Source organism: Schistocerca gregaria, chromosome 8, assembly GCF_023897955.1.
Source record: "Schistocerca gregaria isolate iqSchGreg1 chromosome 8, iqSchGreg1.2, whole genome shotgun sequence".
Classification (NCBI taxonomy): Eukaryota; Metazoa; Arthropoda; class Insecta; order Orthoptera; family Acrididae; genus Schistocerca; species Schistocerca gregaria.
The window spans coordinates 215461527-215477243 of record NC_064927.1 but is presented as its reverse complement, the minus strand read 5'-3'; the positions used below and the strand labels follow the sequence as shown (position 1 = coordinate 215477243).

The following is a 15717-nucleotide window of genomic DNA, read 5'->3' as shown; positions in this document are numbered from 1 at the left end:
GTCCTTCCGTGCGTATTTGCGATGCACAGTCCCACCGACATCAAAAAGGACAGTCAGCATCACCTTGATTTTGCTTCTCACCTGCCGCACTTTCTTTGGCCTCGGAGACTTGGGATGCTTCCATTGCGACGTCAGTCTTTTTGTTTGTGGGTCGTACCCGTACACATATGACTCATCTCCAGTTATCACGGTATTCATAAACCCAGGATAAGTGTTGCTGGTGTTCAGAAGGTCCTGTGCAACGTCAAAACGGAGGTCTTTTTGTTCCCGCGACAACAACTTGGGCACGAATTTCGCAGCCACTCGGTGCATGTTCAAATCATTACGCAAAATTGTATGTGCAGAATCTTTACTCACTCCAACCTCTTCGGCAATCTCCCGCACAGTCAAATGACAATCTGTCGTCACCAAATTTTGCACCCTCTCAACAACAGCTGCACTCTGAGCAGTTTGGGGCCTGCCAGAACGCTGGTCACTCCCCACTGGTGTGCGGGCATTTTTGAATCGGTTGAACACCTCCTTAATTTGTGTTACACCCATCGCATCTTCTCCAAACACCTGCTCAATATTACGAATTGTTTCGCTCTGAGAATCACCAAGCTTTTGACAAAATTTGATGTGGTACGTTTGCTCAACATGTTCAGTAATCTTGAGAGAATCGGTAATCCGACGAACACTTGTGCAGCATCTCACTCAGCAACTGACGCAGGCCGGAGTGGCCGGCGGTTCTAAAAATGGCTCTGAGCACTATGGGACTCAACTGCTGTGGTCGTTAGTCCCCTAGAACTTAGAACTACTTAAACCTAACTAACCTAGGGACATCACACACATCCATGCCCGAGGCATGATTCGAACCTGCGACCGTAACAGTCGCACGGTTCCGGACTGCGCGCCTAGAACCGCGAGACCACCGCGGCCGCCGGCGGTTCTAGGCGCAACACTCTGGAGCCGAGCAACCGCTATGGTCGCAGGTTCGAACCCTGCCTCGGGCATGGATGTGTGTGATGTCCTTAGGTTAGTTAGGTTTAAGTGGTTCTATGTTCTAGGGGACTGGTGACCTCAGTCGCATTGTGCTTGGAGCCATTTGAACCATTTTTTAAGCAACTGACGCGCTGGAAGGCGAGGACCAAATTCACGCACGCGCATAAAGGTCTCTTCCTTTACTGTGTACAGTGGCGCCGCGATATCGTCTCTATTCTGCCGGGGAAACTTAAAGATCTGATACTTTTTAGACAGACCTCGTAAAGAATGAGATTTTCACTGTGCAGCGGAGTGTGCGCTGGTATGTGTGCGGTCCGGCACACAGTTTTAATCTGCCAGGAAGTTTCTGCTCTGGTAGAGCACTTGCCCGAGAAAGGCAAAGGTCTCGAATTCGAGTCTCGGTCCGGCACACAGTTTTCATGTGCCAGGAAGTTTCATAGCAGCGCACACCCCGCTACAGAGTGAAAATTTCATTCCCGAAACATCCCCCAGGGTGTGGCTAAGCCATGTCTCCGCAATATCCTTTCTTCCGGGAGTGCTAGTTCTGCAAGGTTCGCAGGAGAGTTTCTGTAAAGTTTGGAAGGTAGGAGGTGAGGTACTGGCAGAAGTTAAGCTGTGAGGACGGGGAGTGAGTCGTGCTCGGGTAGCTCAGTTGGTAGAGCACTTGCCCGCGAAAGGCAAAGGTCCCGAGTTCGAGTCTCGGTCCGGCACACAGTTTTAATCTTCCTGGAAGTTTCAGATCTCGTACAGTTTCATACCGAGGGAATCAGCTTGCCCTTTTCTCACATGATATACTCTGAAATATGTATGATGGGCAACAGGTATATTCCGTATTTCTAGATTTCCGAAAAGTACTGGATACAGTGCCCCACTGCAGACTTTTAACGAAGGTTTGAGCAAATGCAATAGATCCCCAGATATGTGAGTGAATCGAAGACTTCTTAGAACACTGCATGTTGTCCTTGATGGCTAGTGTTCAAAGACATAGGTATCGTCAGAAGTGCCGAAGAGAAGTGTGTCAGGATCGCTGTCATTTTCTATCTACATAAATGATCTGGTGAACAAGGTGAGCAGCAATCTGTAGTTGTTTTCAGATGACGCTATGGTTTACGGGCAGGTGTCGAAGTTGAGTGACTGTAGCAGGATTATCGAGACACAATTTCTAGTTGGTGTCATGAATGTTAGCCAGCTCTAAGTATAGAAAATTAGAAGTTAATGTGGATGAGCAGGAAAAACAAACCCGTAATGTTCGCATTCAATATTAGTTGGTTGGTTGATTTGGGAGAGGGAACAAACAGCGAGATCATCGGTCTCATTGGATTAGGGAAGGCATGGAAAGGAAATCGCCGTGCCCTTTTCAAAGGAGCCATCCTGGCATTTTCCTGGGGCGATTTAGAGAAATCATGGAAAATCTGAATCAGTATGACCGGGCACGGATTTGAACCGTCGTCCTCCAGAATGCGAGTCCAGTGTGCTAACCAGTGTGCCACCTCCCTCGGTTACCAGTATTAGTAGTGCCCTGTCCGACACAACCACATCGTTTAAATATCCGGATGTATCGTTGCAAAGCGATATGAAATGGGACGAGCATAAGAGGACTGTGGGAGAATCTTGGGAAAGTGTCATTCATCTGTAAAGGAGACCACACGCTAGTGCGACATATAAGTACTACTCGAATATTTGGGATTCGTACCGGATATGACTGAAGGAAGACAACGAAGCAATTCGGACGCGGACTCCTACATGTTGTAAGGTGTCACGCAAATCCAACACCTTCCATGAAAACCCTGACATGATAAGCAAATCCAGTAGTATGTCACATAGCTCCGAATAAATCGTGACATTAAATTAACCAAAGTAATACGAGTAACGAGCGAGCAAATGGAATACCACAGACTAACACAAGAATGCCTAAATGCGTGTCATATCTTCCCACCGTGAGACAGACGCAGTTCCGAGGGGAGAAACGAGAACAGAAGCCGAGAGCAGAACCGTGTTAAGCTAGAAGGCCCTACGATAAGGGACGGAGTGGACACCCACGTCGCCAGCTAACCACTAGGACAACGCCAGCTGCAAGTTTTAGCGTGGGACTTTTTCGCGTCTCTGTTACGTCAAGGACCACCCCCCGGCCCATGTTAAAAGATAGAGCCCTCCAGAAGAACAGTATAGATCTTACGATAACGCTAAAAGGACCACACCAGCTGCAAGTTTTAATGTGAGACTTTTTCGCGTCTCTGTTGCGTTGCAAACTTCAAAAACATTGCCCCCCCCCCCCCCCCCCCGACGAAAAGTATAGTTTTTTTTTTAACCAACTTCGGTAGTAAGGAGAAGTTAGGAGAGGTTAGTTAGTTCCGAGACGGCGAGCTGGATGGCTGGTGCGCCGGCCGCTGCCCCCTGAAGCTGCCTAACCAACGACAAGGTAATGCACGCATGCGATGCCGCAAAACAGAGCATAAAAGCTTCACTCAGAACTGCAGAAGTCTCATCTGTTACACCCCCTTTATGCGTAATACTAGTGTCGATCGTAAATTAAAGCTCATGGTGTTCACATTTGCCACTTGAAGTAAAAATCTGAAACGCGATGATTTCTCTGTTATATAATTACTGAGAAGCCACATCAGCCACTGTAATTTACGACAAGTTAGATAAGTTATTAAAGATAATTGAGGGTCACTGTAGACCATTTTGATCGTTTTCTCTCTTGTGAAACTTAATTTAAACCTAGATTATAGATGTGATATGGCAGAGGTCATCCTTCGGTCCATTGTAGAACTTGGAACCCACTCATGGAATGTTCGTTCACATTTTGTTGAACGCAGTTGGTTTTTACCATCCTGTATTGAAACATTTCCTTTTATCAATAGCGCAATTTATAACCAATGTTTTGGGAGTAGAATAAAATTTCCAATGGTAAACTTAACTGCTTTTTCAACGTTATTTTACCAGCTAACTAAAAATAGGAACGCCTTGAACCCCTTCCACTAAATTTAGTTAGTATTAAGATTCTTTTACAGGGAGTGCAGTGGAGCTGACGCTGAAATCATTAAGTATTTGGTTATATCATCGCTAGTCTCACTGAACTCTTCTGAATTCTACATGTCATGTGTGGTCTGGCGTCTCCTTACTAGCAACAGGTCCCAGGTTCAAACTAGTCAATTCCCTACAAAACACGCTCAGAGCGTCGTTGCGCGAAAGTGGTAGGGAGACACGATATAGAACAAACAGACACCACGCAGAATGTTTGAATGTGGTACTGGTAGGTTCGGACAACACGTATGTATTTCGAAGTTGCTTCAGGAACTCAAATGGGAATAGCTCGAAGGAAGATACTATAGAACGATTTTACGGCTGTGAATATACAGGGTTATATCGAAAACTATACATGAGGTAAAAGTAGTGGGTAAAACAACTTCGTAAACTCTTAGGGGGATATCAAATGATACTACACGTGACCCCCAGTCCTCGCCCCCTTACGTGGGGCGCCGGCTGCGGTGGTCTTGCGGTTCTAGGCGCGCAGTCCGGAACCGTGCGATTGCTACGGTCGCAGGTTCGAATCCTGCCTCGGGAATGGATGTGTGTGATGTCCTTAGGTTAGTTAGGTTTAAGTAGTTCTAAGTTCTAGGGGACTAATGACCACAGAAGTTGAGTACCATAGTGCTCAGAGCCATTTGAACCTTAGGTGGGACAGCTTTTAAATCTTATATGGAAACCGCCATTTTATAGAAAATTCGGATTCTCCATAAAAAAAAGTAATCAGTTTTTGTTCGAAACATTTTTTTCGAACTTTGACACAACCGTGCCCAAACTGCGAACTACGGCTCAGTATAAAGGTCGGTGCATTCGCAGTTTGGCCACGGTAGCGCCAGTCGGATGAGTAATGCAACTGTGGAGTGTTCTCTAACGAGATTTTAATACCATTCCGCCTCCCTCCATCAAAAACTGTGGCGGGTAGGATATATTTTGTAAAACAATAGCTTAATTTGGAGTAATTTGATGCGTCCTTCTAGGATCATTCTAAATATATCGGAGTTATTCCCCAATCTTTTTTATCGATTTCAGCGCCATTTGTAGTGTGTTTAAAAAAATGATTCAGACAAAAATTGATTACTTTTTATAGAGAATCCGAATGAGCAATACAAAAATGGTGGTTTCCATTTAAAATCTATAATTTGCCCCCCTCCATATCCAAGAGGGCAGGGGCTGGGGGTCACATGTAGTATCATTTGATGTCCCCCTTCACGCTTACGAACTTGTCTTACCCACTATTTTTTCCCAATGTATAGTTTTCGCGATAAATCATCAGAAACTTCAGATGGACCACCCTGTACATTTCGCGTAAGGATCACGAAAGTAAGATACGAGAAATGGGGGCTCATACGGAGGCATACAAACTTTCGTTCCTCCCTAGCTGATTTTACGAGTGGAAAAGGAAAGCAAATGACTCAATAGAACGGTAGCTTGCGGAGTATGGAGATTTATAAGTAGTTTACCACTACCTTTCTTCTGCCTGTTAGAAAATGGTAAGTGTGTACCTCTGTCGTATGGATGATTGTAGAGAGTGCTTGTACACTGTAGTGTTGGGTTTGTGATATAATGGGACAAGGGAAGGAAGATGGTGAAACTTGGTACTAACACATATCCCATTCCTCTCGAAGAGTACCGAGGGGACGCCGAGCTTAACGTTCCATCCGACAGATCGATCACCACCTACAGTTTCAGCAACCTCACTTTATAAGGCACTGTGAAGAAGTTTGGAATTTCATCCAGGACGTAGGAGCATAGACTGGTGATCAGGAAGTTTAGGGCAGTTTTACTCATCTTGCTGGTCAAATACTGACAGTGAGAAGTTTCCGCCACCAGGATCCGAAATAGCTTACCTCTAAGTCAAATACCATCCGACAGGCATGTGATAACAACTTCGGCTACGGAGACAGGGAAGTATGCAGCTAATTCGACGTTTCTTGCATGGCACTTTACTGGCGCTGCAATTTTTAGTGACTGGAAGTGTGGTTAGGAACTAAAAGTGCACTCTGTCTCACCGACTCTATACTTTTATGTTCTATAAAGAAACGTACAAAGTATGTTGTGTTATGCTTCGTGGGCAGGTGGAAGAAGGATATTTGCAGGTATTTCGTGTTGTTCTGCGGAACGTGTCTCAAAAACTTGGTAGCCACTGCATTAGAGCCGTCTTAAACGAGCCGCTGTTTTATCTCGGGCAAGGAAGGGGCGAAAGAAGTAAATGACAGAGGAGTCGTAACTTAAGGACAAGACGGCGTGGTGGCGTGTTATTACATTTTGTGCTCCTCGGTTTATTGGCGGCCCGCACAGCGGTGGTGTGAGCGTCGGAGGGCATCTGAGTGCCCGACTGCACACGGCCTACGACGCTACCGCTGCGCGCCGAGATGTCAATCGATTGTCGCGTCGGCTGCCGCCACGAGGGAGTGGGCTAAGACGCCTGAAAAACGACGCTCGCTGCCCCCGCAAGCGCCCGTCACACGTGTCTGCTGCTGTCGGGCCGGCGAAGGGGTCCGTCAAGACGTTTCTGGGCCTCACGTCTCCCGAAAAATACATAAATTCGGACTCTAATATATCTAAATTCCTCCCTACGCTGAATAATTTCCTCGCCGAAAAATGTTGTCATTACATGAATTAAACAAGCAATGTGAGCAGCCAAAAGTACAAATTACAAGTACTCGCGGGAACAGGGGAAACTATATCACTCAATCTACTAATTTTAACAGTCCTAAGCACTGGTAAAACTCAGTAATTATCAACGAAAAAATACTTTTCTTATTCTTCGTTGGTTCGTTTACATACTGGATCATTTTTTCCTGTCGTATACAGTGTTGCCCCAATGTGATTTTGTGTAACCACAAAAGTAAAACAACACATGTAACTGAAATAAAACCCTAGGCATCGTTTAAGAAAGGAATGTTCGAAATTCTACTCCTGGGGGGATGAAATAGGCGATAAAGGACTTTCTGAAAATACGTCACTATTAAGAAAAAAAGAGGCTCCAAGCACTATGGGACTTAACATCTGAGGTCATCTGTTCCCTAGACTTAGAACTACTTAAATCTAACTAACCTAAGGGCATCACACACATCCATGCCCGAGGCAGAATTCGAACCTACGACCGTAGCAGCAGCGCGGTTCCGGACTGAAGCGCATAGAACCGCTCGGCCACAGTGGCAGGCTGCTATTAAGACAATTGCGAAGCTGAGACTACAAAGGACTAAAAACTAGTATTTGATTTCTCAATCAGAAATAAGAGCGTTTTTGGAAATTCTACCACTATGGGGGTGAAAAAGTGAGTGAAAGATTTTTTTTTTTGAAAATATATCGTTATTAAAGAACTACTAAAGCATTATTAAAGCTACATTTATGAAAACTGGTGTTTGACTTTTAGGTTAGAAGTAAGAGAAACACGTCTTTCAGTGTTTTGAAAATCAGTACCCTAATAGAATGAAACAGGAAATGGAAGACCTTTTCAAAGCTAAAACTATTAGACGCATATTCTTGATGTTTGCCGCGCGGAGTGGCCGCGCGGTTAGAGGCGCCATGTCATGGATTGCGCCTCTCGCCGGAGGTTCGAGTCCTCCCTAGGCTATGGGTGTGAGTGTTGTTCTTTAATTTAATTTAAGTAGTGTGTAAGACTACGGACCGATGACTTCAGCAGTTTGGCCCCTTGGGGATACACACATATTTGATCATTTATCTTGTCGTTTCGGCAGATATTTGTAATTTAGTGTCTGTAATGTGCATCCGGAGTCAGCCCAAACAAATACTGCTCATCAGGTCTTTTATACGAGGCGCTCTGTTGACGGATGGCGTCAGTTGGTTACGAACAAAATTATTTTTGAATCAGAATTTTACGTGCCCATTCGGTCCCAAATTTGTCTACCACGATATTTATTTCATCATTACGTATTAACAGGGGACGGTCAAACACGATGAATAACCAGTACTTCAGGAGCGTCTGAGCAATGCTACTACACCGCGGTGGCAGTCAGCGTGCGCCAGGACGATGCTGTAGTACTGGTTATTCATGGTGCTTTATAGCCCCTGCTGATAAACATCGATGCAACAAATATCGCGCTACACTATTTTGTGGCCGCTCTATCGACTGGGTGCTTAAAGTTCCGCTTTTAAAAACAATGTTATTTGCAAAATGAAGCAAACAAACGCTTTCCGACGACATTGGGAGTCGCATGATAGAAATGAATGAGCAATATTTGTTTGGGCTGACTTCACTGCACACTGAAAAAGCCAAATAGCCGATTTCTTCCGAAACACCAGAGAAAATAGCCGATTTCTTCCGAAACACCAGAGAAAAAGCGCCTGAAGACTCCTAGGAGGATACCCCGGACATGTTATTTGATCCAGAGGCTGTATAACTAATTGTACAAAGGTTTCATTCACGTTACGCACTTTCATTTGGATGGGTTCGTCAACAAGCAAAATTGGCGCATTTGGGGGACTGAGAATCTGCATTTCGCGATCGAGAAGTCTCTTCAGTCTCAATGGGTGACTGTGCAGTGTTCAGTCAAGGAATAATCGTTGCGATATTCCTTGATAGCACGGTGACTACCAAACGATACCCAAGATTTTGGTAGATGATTTCGTCCACATTATCCAAAGTGAGCCAGATTTCGACAAGATGTATTTCATGCAAGACAGAGCTCGACCCCATGGAAGAAGGAGAGTCTGCCTCTGGGGTACCCAGAGGCCAGCGGCATGGACGTCGATTGGCTGCCATATTCTCCGGATCTGAACACATGGGGTGTACACCTGTAACCTCAAACCCCTTGCTGATCTGAAAGCCGCCATTCAGGAGGTCAGCGACAGCGTCAGTTTTCCGATACATCAGCGAGTCATGCAGAATTCGCTATTCGTCTGCGTCAACCCATCGCCAATGATGGCAGGCATATCGAACATGTCGAATGAAGTGTGTGCACGACTTAGTATTTAAATAATTTACGTTTTTTCCCATGTAGTTCAATTACTGTTAACCCTGTATGTATAGATGACGATGACCAACGCTCTTCCCCCCCCCCCCTCTCCCCTCCAATTCGGATTCACACCATGCTTGATCTGTTAACGGGAAACGGGGATCTGCGGGTAAGGGCTCATGGGTAAGTAGCACTACGTCAGTAGTGTATAGCAGGATGGCTGGAAATTTGAGTCGGGCGCGGATGGGAGGGGGTGGGCGGCAAATCGGGGAGTGGTAGAATAGCTGAGGCAGTTAAGGCGACCGTACGCGTAAAACGGGAAATCCAGGTTCGAGTCCGGGCCCCCCACGAATTTTCATATGGCACCCTTGATTCATTTCAATGCCCAATGCGGCTAACGTCAATTAAAGCTCTGAACAAGTAATGTACACTATAGGGCCTTAACATTATCACCACCTGCTAAACAGCGTGCTGGTCCACTTTAGGAGCGCAGTGCACCAACATTTTGCGTGTTATGAACTCCACAAGTCTTTGGTAGAGTTCCACAAGTACCTAGCACTAGAATTTACGCATGGCTCATGCGATTTCCGCTATTTACAGGATGGTGCTATGTGGGTGCGGATATAGCAAATTTGATGGCCTACGCATCAACCTTGAGTCCACAATCATGCGCATAAAACCCCTGTATCATAATTCTGCCTATGACACAGATACTAATCCTGATGAAAAATGCCATTGCTGTTGGGGAAAACTGCAACCATGAAAGAAATGGGTAGTTCGCAATGATGTTCATGCAGGCCACAGCTATCACGGTGCTTCCGAGTTCTACCACAGACCACGGGTAACTGCCAGGTGACCGTCCCCCATACCACAAAACTGCTGCCACTGGCCTCTGTCAGTAATGCAGTGCATCTTTCAAACAGCCGGTCACTGCAGTCGTAATTAACTGTGTTGTTGGGTAAATATGAGAAGACACAGTACTCATCTTCTGTGAAGCCCACGTTCAACAATGTGCACTGAGCGTTGTGTGTGAAACACATGTGCCTGTACCAGCACTGTACTCTCATCGCCAGATCTGTGCTAGATCGCCACGTGTCCTTCTATACAAAGCGGGAAGGCCTCCGAAATCGACATTCTTTGATGACACTAATTCGTCGCCTGCTCATCTTTTCACTACCCTTCGACCTCTTTCTATAGATGCTCACGACAGACAATCACTTTAGCATTTTCTGAGACGCTCTTTCTGAGGCACTGGGTTGTAATAGCCTGCCTTTTGTCAAAGTCGTTTATGTTAGTGGATTTGTCCATCTGCTCTTCATGAACTATCACCTTACCGGTGTTGAGGATGTTTGTGTGCGTCAATGATCCATTGAGCTATGCTGGCGGAAGCACCCTTTCTAGCAGGGTCACCCATTAGAGACAGGTAAGTTGGTGAGATTCCAGACGAAGTATAGTCCCTCTAGGACTATATATGTTTACAAAAAATATAGGTCGTCTCATCTATGAAACCTTGGACAAATGTCGCGTGGACAATGCTGACTGGTACGCGACGGAATATCTACCGAAAGCAATACCCAAGTGGCGCCACGATTCGTAAAGTCGAAAACTGAGACCTTCTTCTGCATCACAACAATCCCTCAGCATATACAGCTATCAGAAAAATTTTCTCGGACATGGGGAAAGTGCGAGTGTGACTGCACGTGACCCAGCACCGTGTGACTTCTTCCAGTTGGCAAGGACGAAGGGAAACATTTGTGGGCAGAGTTTCTCATCAGACAAGGCGGCTATCGCAACATACAACACAAGTGAGTTCTCTAAAGAAGCTCAGACTTAGACATTTTCGAGATAGCTTCAAAGGATTCAAAAATGTAGAAGTGCTAATAGAGACTACTTTGCCTGTACCAGCACTGTACTCTCATCGCCAGATCTGTGCTAGCTCGCCACTTGTCCTTCTTTACAGGGCGGGCAGGCCTCATACATCGACATTCTCTTATGACACTTCTTTGTCGCCTACTCATGTTTTCACTACCCTTCGACCACTTTCTATAGATGCTCACGACAGACGATCACTTTAACACTTTCAGAGACGCTCTTTCTGAGGCACTGCGTTGCAATAGTCTGCCCTTTGTCAAAGTCGTTTATATTAGTGGATGGTTGCAGACCATATCATCACCAGAAGATTCCTTATTCGTCTCTGTTCCACTTGTGCAGGGTGATTCAGCTGGCCCTGCCGATGGGTTTTATGCAACCCGCAACATCTTCAAAAACCACATGCAAGATTTTGATATTCTCTCACTCAATACGTGCAAACTGCTAGTCCTTCAGAAAAAATGAACAGGGCCTGTTCGTAGGAAATTTAATATAGTTAAATTTTGTACTGGAATATTTTTTCGCTGGAGGACACAGTTTCGCAGTTATTCAAGAAAAATGCGTTTGGTCCTGTTCAGTTCTCCTTTAAGATTATAACAGTTTGCACACAGCATACACGAGAATGTGAAAATCCTGATTCTGATATTTGAAGGCATTGCAGGTTGCATAAAACCCATCGTTAGGGGTAGCTAAATCGTCCCGGTATACTTTTGTTACTGCGTCATGCCAGCAGCATCACCTGATGGCATTCAATCTCGCAGTGGCCAGTGATCATATTAGTGAATCCGTGGGCAGTGATCATATTAGAGAAGTCTGACATCTCCAGGATGAAGATATCGGTCTTAATGTAACTTATTCAATAAAAAATTTAATGTAAGCAACTTTTAATGTCTAGAACGTAATTTTCATTACGTAACTGAAGCAAGACGATCAGGTTTCGCTGCTTTCTACAACCATCTTCATATCGTTCAAATCGTAAAAACGAATTGAAACGCAAAGGTAACATAATCTTAAGCTAAAGTCATGAATTCACATTATGGATCAACAGAACTATGGTAATGAGTAGTTAAAAGCTTAAGCGAGCTGCTTGTAAAACATAATCTCGCAAGATGCAAGCAATTAACGAAGGAATACGGTCCACTTGCATTAGTAAAAATTGCATCAAATGTCAATTATTTGGAATTGTACAGAAGATATTGTAGTGAGGACAGTATATGCAACGGTAACAAGAATCTTAAGCTGTTCCATAGCATGGCTTACAAAGGAGTGACCCATTATGGCGTATTAAATAGTCAACCTTATAAAATATGCATAAGTAGGAAGATTAAAAGTAAAAACGCCCAATCTGTTAGGAAAGACATGGCAAAACTAACTGTGTGACTTGCCTTGCAGGGTAACTGCGCTTGTGGCATTTAAGTTTTAATCTTCAGCTTGTACAATCACCACAGATGGCAGTGCATGCAAAGTGCTCCCATGCAAGCCACAAGGGTAGGAAAGCGTTATAGTGATAGGGCGTTTCAGTCCTCCAGAAGCGCTGTTGACAGTTGCTAGATGGTCTTTGGTGCATGTGGACGTGCTAAAATACGTCTCCCCAAAGCATTCCACACAGGGTCGGTGGGATTTAAGTCGGGGAAAGGGGCAAGTCAGTCCATCGGCCGAATATCATCTCGTTCTAACAGCTCCTCCACCCGCGCTGTTCGACGCTGTCGCGCATTGATTCACAAAAGTGAAATCAGGGTCGAATGCACGATAGAAAAGACGTAAATGGGGAAGGGGATCGTATCTGAAAACGGAGATCTATACTCCCATGCAAAATTATACCTCCTCACACTTCATTTTCATGGCTAACAATGCGTGTCCTCACGAAACAGTGCAGATATGCACCAACGACAATTCAGCAGTTATCAACAGCACTGCTGAGAGTATAGAACGTCCTAGCACAAGAACGACATACCACCCTTGTGGCCAGCAAGGGAACAGTTACAGAGCATGCATTGTGTTCCATTGCTATCACTCGCCATATTAAGAACCACGCCTCGCCTTTTGTAATGCCTAGGGGACCACATGGGAACAGTTACAGAGCATCCATTGCGTTCCATTGTGATCACACACCCTATTAAGAACCACACCTCGCCTTTTGTAATGCCTAGGGGACCGAATGGGAACAGTTACAGAGCATGCATTGCGCTCCATTACGATTATTCACACTCCTAATAACCACACCTCACCTTTTGTAATGCCTAGTAGACCACATAGGAACAATTACAGAGCTAGCATTGCGTTCAATTGTGATCACTCACTATATTAAGAACCACACCTTGCCCTTTGCAATGCCTAGGGGACCGCATGGGAACAGTTACAGAGCATGCATTGCACTCCATTGTGATCACTCACTCTCTTAAGAACCACGCCTCACATTTTGTAAAGCCTAGGGGGTCCCATGGGAACAGTTACAGAGCATGCATTGCATTCCATTGTTATCACTCACCCTCTTAAGAAGCACATCTCACCTTTTGTAATGCCTAGGGGATTGATGGGAACAGTTACAGAACATGCATAGCGTTCCATTGTGATCACTCACCCTATTAAGTAACATACCTCGCCTTTTGTAATGCCTAGGAGACCTCATGGGAACACTTACAGAGCATGCATTGCGCTCCATTACGATTACTCACCCTACTAATAACCACACCTCACCTTTTGTAATGCCTAGTAGACCACATGGGAACAGTTACAGAGCATGCATTGCTTTCCATTGTGATCACTCACCCTATTAAGAACCAGTCCTCACGTTTTGTAATGCCTAGGACACCGCATGGGAATAGTTACAGAACATGCATTACATTCCATTCTGATCACTCAACCTCTTAAGAACCACGCCTCACATTTTGTAATGCCTAGGTAACCGCATGGGAACGGTTACAGAGCATGCATTGCATTCCATTGTTATCACTCACCCTCTTAAGAACCACATATCACCTTTTGTAATGCCTAGGGGATTGCATGGGAACAGTTACAGAACATGCATTGCGTTCCATTGTGATCACTCAACCTATTAAGAACCACACCTCGCCTTTTGTAATGCCTAGGGGACCGAATGGGAACAGTTACAGAGCATGCATTGCGCTCCATTACGATTACTCACACTCCTAATAACCACACCTCACCTTTTGTAATGCCTAGTAGACCACATAGGAACAGTTACAGAGCATGCATTGCTTTCCATTGTGATCACTCACCCTATTAAGAACCAGACCTCACGTTTTGTAATGCCTAGGACACCGCATGGGAACCGTTACAGAACATGCATTGCGCTCAATTACGATCACTCACCCTCCTAATCACCAGGTCTCACCTTTTGTAATGCCTAGGGGACTGCATGGGAACAGTTACAGAGCATACATTGCTTTCCATTGTAATCACTCACCCTATTAAGAACACCGCCTAGCCTTTTGTAATGCCTATGGAACCGCATGGGAACAGTTACAGAACATGCATTGTGTACCATTACAATCACTCACCCTCCTAATAACCACGTCTCACCTTTTGTAATGCCTAGGGGACTGTGTGGGAACAGTTACAGAGCATGCATTGCGTTCCATTGTGATCACTCACCCTATTAAGAACCATGCCTAGCCTTTTGTAATGCCTAATGGACCGCATTGGAACGTTTACAGAGCTAGCATTGCATTCGATTGTGATCACTCACTATTTTAAGAACCACACCAAGGCTTTTTAATGACTAGGGGCACGCATGGGTACATTTACAGAGCATGCATTGCATTCCATTGCGATCACTCACTCTCTTAAGAACCACGCCTCACATTTTGTAAGGCCTAGTGGATCCCATGGGAACAGTTACAGAGCATGCATTGCGTTCCATTGTGATCACTCATCCTATTAAGTAACATGTCTCGCCTTTTGTAATGCCTAGGGGACAGCATGGGAACAGTTGCAGAGTATGCATTGCGCTCCATTACAATCACTCACCCTCTGAAGAACCAGGCCTCATATTTTGTAATGCCTAGGGGACTACATGGGAACAGTTACAGAGCATGCATTGCGCTCCATTACGATCACTCACCCTCCTAATAACCACGTCTCACCATTTGTAATGAGTAGGGGACTGCATGGGGACAGTTACAGTGCATGCATTGCTTTGCATTGTGACAACTCACCCTATTAAGTAATATTCCTCGCGTTTTGTAATGCTTAGGGGACCGCACGGGAACAGTTACAGAGTATGCATATTACAAATACTCACCCTTCTAATAACCACGTTTCACCTTTTGTAATGCCTAGGGGACTGCATGGGAACAGTTACAGAACATTCATTGCATTCCATTGTGATCACTCACCCTATTAAGTAACATGCCACGCCTCTTGTTATGCCTAGGGGACCGCATGGGAACAGTTACAGAGTATGCATTGCGCTCCACTACGATCACTCGCCCACTTAAGAACCAGGCCTCACCTTTTGTAATACCTGGGGGACCGCATGGGAACAGTTACAGAGTATGCACTGCGCTCCATTACGATCACTCGCCCTATTAAGAACCAGGCCTGACCTTTTGTAATGCCTAGGGGACCGCATGGGAAAAGTTACAGAACATGCATTGCGCTCCACTACGATCACCCACTCTCCTAATAATCACGCTTCACTTTTTGTAATGCCCAGGGGACCGCATGGGAACAGTTACAGAGCATGCATTGTGTTCCATGTGACCACTCACCCTATTAAGTACCATGCCTCGCCTTTTGTAATGCCTAGGGGATCCCATGGGAACAGTTACATAGCATGCATTGCGTTCCATTGTGATCACTCGCCCTATTACGAACCACATCTCACCTTTTGTAATGCCTAGGGGGTTGCATGGGAACAGTTACAGAACATGCATTGCGTTCCATTGTGATC

The 15717-nt window shown here is 45.2% G+C and overlaps 1 protein-coding gene and 1 non-coding gene across 3 annotated transcripts in view; one reads left to right on the top strand and one right to left on the bottom strand.

Moving 5' to 3' along the window:
• The window catches only part of LOC126284559 (probable basic-leucine zipper transcription factor N), a 716161-nt gene that overhangs the window by 543452 nt on the left and 156992 nt on the right, over positions 1 to 15717 (bottom strand). The gene's annotated exons all lie outside the window — the stretch shown is intronic.
• Positions 1618 to 1692, top strand: Trnas-cga (transfer RNA serine (anticodon CGA)). The gene has a single exon. It is a non-coding gene; the product is annotated as a tRNA-Ser (tRNA).